The following is a 10,900-nucleotide window of genomic DNA, read 5'->3' as shown; positions in this document are numbered from 1 at the left end:
TGTGGGACCCCTTCCTCACCCAGCATAGCTTTGTTTCTCCACTGAACAGGTTTGTAGTACTTATAAGACTGTCCTGTTGGGAACCTGTCACAAAACCCACTATTTCTCCCTCACCACACAATTTTATTGTGAAGCTTTCAATCCCCTGACAGAATAGAGAGAAATCAAATCTTTTACAGCCTGGTCAGATAAGTTAGAAAGTAAAGCTCATTATAGTTGTACCTCTGCACCATGCAGGATGTCTTTACTTTTTCAGAGAGATCCTTGCAAGGGATGGTCCAGTGCAGGGCCAGGAATCAGACCAAATGACTTTCTTGGGTCCCTTCCAACTCAGCATATTCTGTGATTCTGTTTCTGCTGTTTTAAATGAATCTCAAATCAATTTCAAGACCTCAAATAGACTAGCAAAGATTCTGCAAAATCCTTGTCTCTCCAGCCTGATTGCCAGCTTCAGGAGTGATTGTTTAATTCTTGGAAACTGATTGAAGCATTCACATCTGATGCAAATTAGCTCTGTAGCCTCATGGTCTGCTATTCTCTGGAACAAGAAATTTTACCTTAAATATTCTATCATGACAAGTCAGTGCTCCTTCTCTCTCTCTCTTTTTTTTTTTTTTTTTTTTTTTTTTTTTTATAATGCAAGTACCACTTTTTGAGCAGTTGCATTTTCTCTTAGCTTTGTTCATGTCTGAAGATCAAGTATGGGATAAATGAGACTAAAAAGAGCATGTAAACATTTTGACAGGTGTAAGCCAGAGCACCATATCAGCCTGTTTTGCCAATGAGAGTGAGCCACTAGGTCCTTCCACAGCCAGGCAAGAAAACAAAACTATTTTATTCACATCCAAAGACTGCAGTCTTAATCCTCCCACACCAAGAGAAACCCTTTAGGATTTCACCTATTGCTGTGTTTGTTCAATGCTAAAGCTAAAAAAGCACCTAGAATTCTAACAACAGCCTGCCTCCTGACCCATTAAAAGGAGATTGGTCAAATATTGTCACTTGCAAAAAGTATGATTTCTGAATGTGTTGCCCAAGTGGATTGTTACCATTGTTACTATAGTTCCCTGCTATGGCTGAACAGTACTTTGCCTCCCTGAAATCAGTTCTTTTTAATACCGAATGACTTTCTACAATACTGTGTTGGTTTTTCCATATGTTGATTAATTTTTGGTCTCGGTAGTAAGTTAAGAATAGAAGCGTGCATAAATATGTATATTGTTTTATAAAGAAACCAACAGCAATATTGAACTACAGACACGTTTTTCCAGAACCTAATCAGGTACAGCTGTGTTATTACAAGCTTCTGGCAAAAAGACAGTACAGGCATTTGGAGAAGGGTGCTTATGAGATGCTGCTGAGCTGTGGCAGTTGTTCAGCATATGCAGAAGCAACCTTACCTTCCTGCTCCCATGTGCTCAGGGGACTGGAAAGAACAAGCCAAGAGACCACAAAGGGAGCCAGGCCCTGCTTCAAAGGCACAGTTCTCAGGTTTGAATGGGCCAGCCTTTGAGGCACTGCCTTTCATTCTCTTTGCTTCCCAGGCACTGCAGCTCCAGCATCACATCTTGGGTGTTTGAGAAAGGCCATGCTGAGAGACCAAGAGTTAGAAATACTTTCATGCAGCCTGGACCACTCACCCTGTGACAGCCCACTCTGCCAGCTCCTCCTCTCAATGCTGGGATTTAAACCACATGTGCTGTATTTTTGTCTAACTCCCACTTCAGTTCAGCCCTAGTGTAAACTCTGAAAAAACATCTGTTGTTTTGCTGTGCCCATCTGCTTCCACCCCAAGAAGCCAGGCCAAAAATACCCAGGGACTTTGAAGAACAGTGTTAGCTGAAAGATATTTATGTTAAGACAGCCCAGCAAATGGGTCATCCTAAAAACATATAGGAATGAATGCAACTTAGTTTCTACCTCCAAGTGTAAGTTAGCACCATTATTCCCTTTGAAAAGGGACTGCAGCAAATGGACCTAATATACTATAAAAATACACCAGGTGTGATAAAATGAAGAATTTATTCAAGGTGGAAGTTCATGAGCAGGAACAGAGAAAAACAGAGGGGCAATAATCCTTCAGAATTTAAATGCTTTATAATTTTATAATAATAACTAATGATTATTACTATTAACCAGGCATCAACAAACTTGTCTTGAGGGATGAGTCACTTTATGGCAGATTACAGTGGATCTCTTTATGCATCACTTTTTGAAGAGAGCAGGACCTGAGGACTACCAGGGCTGTCTCTGCCCAGAAGTCAAAACTTTAGCGTGTGGCAGTCCACAATGAGCTCTGCCTTCACTTTTAGTAAATAACACAAAATAATCACCACATGAAGAGTCTTGTCCTGTGACTTTCAATTTGGGTCACCTGTGAGTGAAAATATTCCTCATGAGGATTCTATCCAGTTCCCAGTGCCTCCCACTGGGAGTCTTTCCTTTCATTGTAACACTGGCTAAATAGACCATAATGTAATATTTGGGATTGTATGTCTTCAGGCTTCTGGGCATTCAACCCAAAAGTGTTTCAAGATACAATTTATAAACATATTTTTCCCCATCTGTACTCTGCCTCTGGAAGAGCACTAGCTGCTGTGAACAGATTGTGCTAGCTGAAACAGGCAACACAGTGATGGGAAACCCAAGAGCACACTCTGTAATATTAATGCTCTAAAACTTTGATTGCTAAGCTAAATTGCAGAACTCTTCATAGCAAATCCTTTACCAGGACTAGAGCTAGAAGAGGATTTCACAAAATGCTGAAATGGTACTCAGCTTATATTTCATCTCAAGTTTGGCCATCAAGCTTTGCTATTTTCAATTCCTATATTCGATCATTTGAGAAAATACTTCCATTGCGGAAGTTTGAAATGGAAATAAAAATCAAATATCAATTTAATAATTAACTAACCCTGATTCAAAATTGCAAGAAATTGCTTTGTTTTTGAAATTCATCTAGTCTTTCTCAGATGAAGACAACATTTATTCAAATGTTTAGTTTACTTCAATAGTGGAAAACTAGTTTGCCTCCATAGGTTCATTATAGTATTGCCAGAGGGAGAGCTTTATCACAGGAAAAGTAGCTACTCTCAGTTTTTAACAACTGGGAAGTCTTCAAGAGCAAAGAAAGAACAAAGGGAAAAATGGAACAAATGTTTGGTTTTTTTCCTTTTAATTATATATGCTGTATATTATCTCCTTTTTCTAGTCACAGATCAGTTTTTTCCCCCAGTCAAGGAAGACTACATTAAACTGATTGTTGATCATGTGCTTGCGCTAACTGCAGCCAGAAAAAACGTTGCATTAGCCCATTCTTGGGAGAAGCTGTAATTTGTCAGAGTAACCTTCTAAAGCACCTGTGGGAAGTGAGCAATAATTTTCTCTGATTGCTGTACATTAATCAGTACAAACAATCAGTTGGGCAGCAATGGTTTCTGTAGAACTGCCCTATCTGAAAACAGCCACACAACTGCTGCCAAGCCACGTGTGTTCAAATGGCTTCCACACATCGGCTTCACTACCGCTTCCAGCAAACAGCCTAAAAACTGATTGCCACCTGGCTGCATTCAGGAGTTGAGCTTTTACACAGCAATGTTTCTCTGAAAAATAATGGAGACAAGTTACCTGTTGGCAGATAGACCACAGGAAGAATTACAAAGAGACGAAGTAGACACCACTTACGCCGTTGCACTCAACGCAAATATTCTTGCTTGCCAGACAACAGCACGTTTGTCTGTAGCCTTGATGGAAGGCCAAGAAATTATTCAAGAAAGTCTTTCAATAAAGATCAAAGTCCATATAATCTCAAGTCTCAGATAAAAATTTATCTGTTTGATTTAGGGGCATATTTTACAACTGTTGAAATATTCCCCTCCCTGATCTAAAGCAAAGATATTTTGAATTTCTTTCCTGAAGCAGGCACAGTGAAACAAGGCATCACAATCTTGCTTATGCCTTTTACAAAGGCGGATCACTCCCAGACTCTAATGTTCTATTCTACTGCCCCTTCCTTCAATCTGCTGAATCATAAATTCAATCTCCCCAAAGACTTGATCTCTTCTAGTCATCATACATATACAGTCATGCCAGAAAATAACCTGTATTCTTTGCTTCCATTCCAATGCTCACTTAGCATTAAGCTGTATTTATGAATCTTGTCTAACATGGTCTTTAAAAAGTTCACTTGCTCATCTGCAGTGTAATTTATTAGTCTATCCACCCTTGTATTTTCTGCAGAACAAGCTGACAGAGATTTAATAACAAAAAAACCCCAAACCTGCCTCAGGAAGACTGAGGAAATATAAAGTTTTTACTTGAAGGTTAATGTGAGACTTAGGACACGAACCTGAGACTTCCAGCAAGTTTTTTCACCAATGGATTTCTTCCCTTCCCTTTCTCTCTCTCTCTCTTTTCATTTTTTTTTTTTCCTGTGATCATGGGTTTCTAATTTCTTCTATATAGTACTCTCTAATTTCTCCAGAATAGTACTCAAAAACCATAGCTCTCATATTGCGAAGTCATATACATTTACTGAAACCAAACAAACTTGTGCAGAATCCACAATACTTTAGGCGCATTCAATTAAATCAGGGATGTCGCTTGCAAGCATTTTTATGAGTAACCACTAATTACCCAATTGACCAATTTAAAAACTTTCATGTTTCTTAAAAATAATTTTAGAAAATTACTTCCTGCATGATGGTTTTCTGTAACATGGGTGAAAACAATGCATTTCACTCAAACCTGGTGCCACAATTGGCAGAAGGCAAGCCATCAGAAAGCAACATACTGTGCATTTCAGTTTGCACAGTATTCCTCCTCATGAACCAGAGGTTCCTAGCGGTTTTTTAGGCTATGACCACTTTTTTCCCACCCTCCTTATGGCTCAATGTTTCTTTTGTTGCCAGGGGATTACAAATGTGTTGAAAGACAGAAGCTCAAAATGGCATCTAAAGTGTTTTAGTGGAGCAGAGAGTCTGCAGCTAGCTTTCAGGAATTCAGATATCAGCTGTTGTCACAATCAAACACAGAGCATTTAACAAAAATAAAATAAAAATGTGATAAAAATCAAACAAAGTAATTAAATAAAATCAAATCTTTTTCTAAAGCTTGATATGAAGAAAAGAAAAAAACTCATGTTCTGGGTTGAGCTGCCTCCTATCCCATATATCCATCCCATATCTTGGATACATTGTTATGTCTCGCAGCTGAATCCCACCCTCCTGGGCGGGTGCCTGCAGTTCTTTCTTTTGTTTTTTCTTTGCTGTTTTGGCTTTTGCTTTTGCTAGCTCGGCTGTTTTTGCCTTCTTCGCTTCGCTTTGCTTTGCTCTCCGGCTGCCCCTGCCGCCGTTTTTCTTCCCCCCACCCCCCCACCCCCACCCCCGGCTGCTTCTGTTTGGTTTTTTTCCCTCCTTCCTTCTTTCCCCCCACCCCAAGGTTTGAACCGGCTCCGGACCTGACCTGACCTGAAAAGTTAGAGAAATCCCAGGCCTGCCAAAGACGCGTCAGCACCCTCCTCATCACAGTAACCCGTCTTTTCCCGCTATTCGGTGTTGAGGAGTGTATTTTTGTCAATAAACCGGTTTTTCCACTTTCCTCCGAAATATTTTTCTTCCCGAACCCAGGGCTGGGGGGGGAAAGAGGTGGTGGAAGTTTAGTTTAGGGAACTCCTTTTAGAGGTTCTTCCCTAATTTACTCCAAACCAAGACAACTCACAAAGAACACTCCTCCATAACTATCACTCTCAATTCACTCCCTTGCTTCATACTGCTTAAGGGTATTGAGTCTCTTAAAGTATCCAGCTCATGCTTTGACACCAAGTGCCAGCACTTGAGAAAACAATCCTTTTAATTTCAAATAATTACTCTCATATTCCAGTACTGAAGACAAAGTGCAAAGTTAATGACACAGAGTAAATTCTACCCAAAATATGTTCTATGCTACTTAATCACACTCAGGGAAATTATTTGCTCTACAGAAAATACTCTTAACAATCCACAGACTATTGGAATGCAGCATGCAAGATTTAGGAAGACAGTTAAATTCCAGGATTTTCCCATAGAGAGAGTTGCTGCCCATCATTAGCAAATAGCCAAGTCCTGTTTGGCAAGCTAAGTCCTCAGTTTTCTTAAAGCATCTTCACTATCGAACAGAAAAGCTACAGCAAAGTAAACCCAGGCTTCACTTAGAATCTACCGTAAATAGAGTCACAGAATAATTTAGATTGAAAGGGACCTCAGGAGGCCCCAAAGGTTAGCCTCCTACACATAGCAGGATCTGATCTGAGGTCACATTGCTCTGGCTTTATCCAGTTGAAAACCTCCAAAGATAAGCTCTTTGGGCAGCATGTCCACTGTCCTCATAAAGGGGTTCTACCACCTTTAAGCAAAATCTCTAGTTTCAAATTATACCATTGTCTCTAATCCTCTCAGGACCCACAACTGTAAAAAGGAGACCACTTTCCTGACAGCCTCTCCATATTCATTGGAAGGCTGCTATTAGCTCCCCCTGAAGCTGCATCTTCTGTTACACTGAAGATCTTGTTTATGGACAAGACAAAGAGGAAGCATAACATATATACAAGTAAAGAATTTATTGTTAGCATATGGAACTCTTAGTCTACTAGTCTAGGTGTAATTACTATAGGAAAAGAATAATACATTTCTCCACTTCTCTCCTTTTTAGGGGTTATTTTCACCCTTCTACTATTACTCTGCATCTCAAAATCAGTATCTCCAGACTTCTGGAAAGAATAACTTGAAGCTATCAGCATCTGAAGTCCTTTGTTGGGAAAAATATATTGCTGCTTTCTTCTTCCTCCCTCTAGTATCTACTTGGGGTTCTTTTTATGTTTGTTGACCTGTTTTACAATTGTAATTTTTCTTTATTGGCCTTCAGATCCAAATATATGATATATGAGTCCTTCACATATGTTAGATGCAATTTCTTTCTTCTGTTACTTCCTAAACACAATTTTGCCAGTTCTTGTTCTGCCTTAAACAACAAAACCAAGTCAAACAAAAAACCCACCAACCAACCACAAAACCAGAAAAACCTGCCAAAAAACAAACCACACAAAAAAACCCCACAACCCACAGAATCACCCCCTCTGCCCCCCCCATACTTGACTGCTGCAGAGTAACTACTCACCAACACAGGACTATGGGGTTTCCAGTTCCACAAGTGTGCCCCATCATTAATCTGCACTCTTCTATTATACATCCTGTGTTTCCAATTCTAAAGGCCTGCTATCATATAACACGCCTGCATTTCTCTCCACATCATTATTTTGGTCATAAATATCTCATTACACATAAAACACCTGCTTAATACTCTTACCTACATAAAACTATGATTGCACCACCTAAAGGTAAACAGAAGTAAAAGAAATTAAACACAGACACCTGGCCAGTTATAGAAATTGTTATAGCAAAGCTAAGTAAAACAAAGATTCAGGCAGGCCAAAGAAAGTCCAGAAGGGGAAATATGATATTCCTCCTCAGTCCTAAGGCCTTGCAGACTCAGTACTAAGCTTATGGGGTGTTACTAACATCCATAACAGACTATTACAGTGCTCATCACAACCTTCTTGGAAGAAGCTGAACAACCCCTAATCCATTACCATCTTGGTAGCCTTTCACTAAATTTGTTTCAGGCAGCTGAAATCTTCCTTGGACTGAGTAACCCAAAAATTAGACACAATCTATATGCAGTCTAATACAAAATACTAGCTACATCATCCTAAGTACTATCAATACTCACCCTGCTTTCTACGTAAATTGTTAGGTAATTGCAATGTATCAGCTATTTCTGAGAAGTTTCTACTTAAATTTACCTTAACTGCTCATACTCTTAGCTGGATACTGCTTCTTCTCAGCAGAAAGAATAAACAAACAAACAAATAAATAAAACCAGTCAAGTCTCCAAAGGCTGGAGTTGCCTGGCTAACACCATCCTGTTCTGGCCTGACACAGTTGGGCCACAGGAGCCTTTAATGACTCAATAGATGTCAAGGCATAAAGAACCCCAAGGGAGTATCGAATGGCTGGCTTTCCAAAGAGCTTTAAGATAATTACCTCTACAACTCTCCATGTTTACTAGCCCCACAGTCCAACTAACCAAGCAGAAACCAAAGTTGGTGGTTGGGTCTTGTTTATTGGGTTTTTTTTTACCCAGATAATTCCACACACCATAGACTTAAGAAATTGCTCATTTGAGATTCCTTCAGCTATTGAGCGTGAGAGGTGATCTAAAATCCAAAGCAATTGATGATGGTGGTAAAACCAGTGAGCTCCACATTTAAAAAAAAAAAAGTCATCTATTTATTTGGCTACCTAAGCATCTCCCTCTAAAAGACTAAGCTACTGTGCTGAAAGCAAGACTGTATATGTATCAGTAGCTTAAGTATCTAATTTACAACTCATAAGTACAGCAAAGGAACCTTTTGCTAAGCAAATCTCAGTTACAGCTCTTGACTGAAACTTCCAGGCCAAGTCTTCCAGCCTGCTCAGTCGTTAATCTCTAGGGACAATTCTGTTTCACAGGCAGCCCTAGCAAGAACCCTAGAGGTGTCCACAAGAAGGGGAGTCTCAGAAGGGATGTGTGCTTTGGGAAATCCTGCACTGCTTATCCTAAGCCACCATGTCTGCGAGACAAATTCTGGGCACTGCATTACTCTGCATGTTGAAAAGCGGATGGGGAGGAGGCAGTACTTGCAGGGAAGACAGACAAAACAGGAAAAAGTATGAAATTACTTGTAGAATCATATGTTAATTCAGGTCAGAAAGGAGCTCAGGGTGATCACCAATCCATGCTCCTTCTCAAAGCTGGGTAAACTACATGATTGGATCATGTTACTCATGCCCTAATCTCTTAATTATCTTGAAAATCTCCTAAATAGACAGAAAAATCTCTCAGGCAACTTACTGCACTGTTAACCTGTCCTAATGGTAATTTTTTTTATATATTACATCTTTGCAGAACTTACCCTGTTTCTAATTAGGCCTGCTGTGTCTCATCCTCACACTGAGCACCCCTGAGAAGTCTTGCTTCATCTTACTCAGTAGCTTCAAGTGCAGCTACATACCTGAGCATTTTTGATTACAAAAGTAGTCTGGATTTCTACAGGACAAGAATTGTTTTAAGTGAGGTGCAGCAAAGGTGCAAGTGAACTGACCTTCCAAGAGGCTCCATTGGAGTCTAGTGATAAGGACCAACTCCAGATGTTAGAGAGTGATCCAGGAGTCAACAGCTGCTCTTGCAAAGAAAGAGGGGCTTATTTTTTATTATTTCACAATATTGGAATTAAATATAGTAGTCCAGACTGATAAATGAAGTGTCAGTTTCTGAAAAAAACAAAATCCAGACAGGAAACCCTTTAGCACCTCAGATCAAGGGATAAACAATCAACCTTATTAAACCAACAAACCAAGTTTATTTATATAAGTCTGTACAATTGTGATGAACTATGCTAGGACACCAATGAAACAAAGTAAACAAATCTCTCCCTCTCTAACAAGTGGGAGGTGTAGTCACTCACCTTTACATGCACTTAAAGGAAAAAAGATTACAGCTTTCATACAATTATGTAACTATTCAAGAGTACTTTCTTCATGTATTATTCTCAGTATAAGAGGTTTGCATAATTTACTGGTGGTTGCCTTCTCTAAAAACAGTATTTTAGCAAAACCCAGAACTTTGAGAGGGTAAGTGGCTGCTTCATAATTGTAGATAACTAGGACAATAGTCCATCATTCAGATTGGCATCCTAAACTCACTGCACATCCTGTGTTTTGGTTTTCTCTGCTAAAAGTTACTTGCAACACTGTATGGGTCTCATCCACATTTTGGTTGGACTACAGATAGTCTTGTGTTACCAAATGTAGAAGTTAAATAAACCTAATACATCAAGGCCAAGCATATTAAAAATACTGTATTTGAGTTTACTTTTAGAGACCACTTGTCACTGCATCTCAGAGCTCTGAGGTATTTCTGTGGAAAAAATCAGTTTCTGAACTGTTTGATTTGGCAATTATTTCTGCAAACCATTAGAGAGTGATTATTTTTAAAACTGTCTATTGCAAAATAAGTTTAATCTTTTTTATCACAAATCACTTTAGCTGTCGAAAAAACCAAATCATATCAAATGCATATCTACACAGTGAATCACAATGTTTCCTAGGAAGTTATGATGGTAGATCCCAAAAATCCAATCTTAAAAAGTTAAAAGTATGTATATGTGACAGCCTACTGTAACTCCAGAGAAGCTGCTAAAATAGGCCATCAAATAAAGTAGTCTATGATTACATATTTACAGAATAATCCACATGTCCTAGAACTATGGACTATTCAGTAAATAAGTATTGGAATATTTCTATTTATTTGTTTACATGGCAGGCTTCATATGTTGATTTTCTTTTTATACACAGTTTGTAGAATCAATCTGCACACAATTACATGATGTTTCTTTAAAGCTACTGTTTAAAAAAGGATGAGAAAGTTAAATAAGAACTAGATTAAAGTTTCATTAAGAATCCAACAAGGAAGTATCAAACACAGGTTAAAAGATAACAAGTGTATGATTTCAGAAAAACAGTAATGCTCTGACACAAGAAGAGCATTGCATTTTCCCTCTTTCGAGTCCCTCAGAAACATTCCTATCCAATTCAGTGCTTAAGTTGTTACATATATACTGGCCTGAGTAGGAACACACACGTGCTTGCACGCTTACCTGAATGAGGGCCTCTAACCTTTTAGACTTCTAATTCTTTTAATTTAGTTCTTAGTTTCATATACTCAGTTGCATCTTGTTTGGAAAAGTTCTTTGTTAAATGTCACTTATATTTACATTTGATTTTTTTCCTCTTTTTTACACCTGAGTGATAATTTAGATGTCAAT

The sequence above is a fragment of the Sylvia atricapilla genome, chromosome 6 (genome assembly GCF_009819655.1).
Source record: "Sylvia atricapilla isolate bSylAtr1 chromosome 6, bSylAtr1.pri, whole genome shotgun sequence".
NCBI lineage: Eukaryota > Metazoa > Chordata > Aves > Passeriformes > Sylviidae > Sylvia > Sylvia atricapilla.
The sequence above is the reverse complement of the archived record's forward strand: the minus strand, read 5'-3'. Positions refer to the sequence as shown.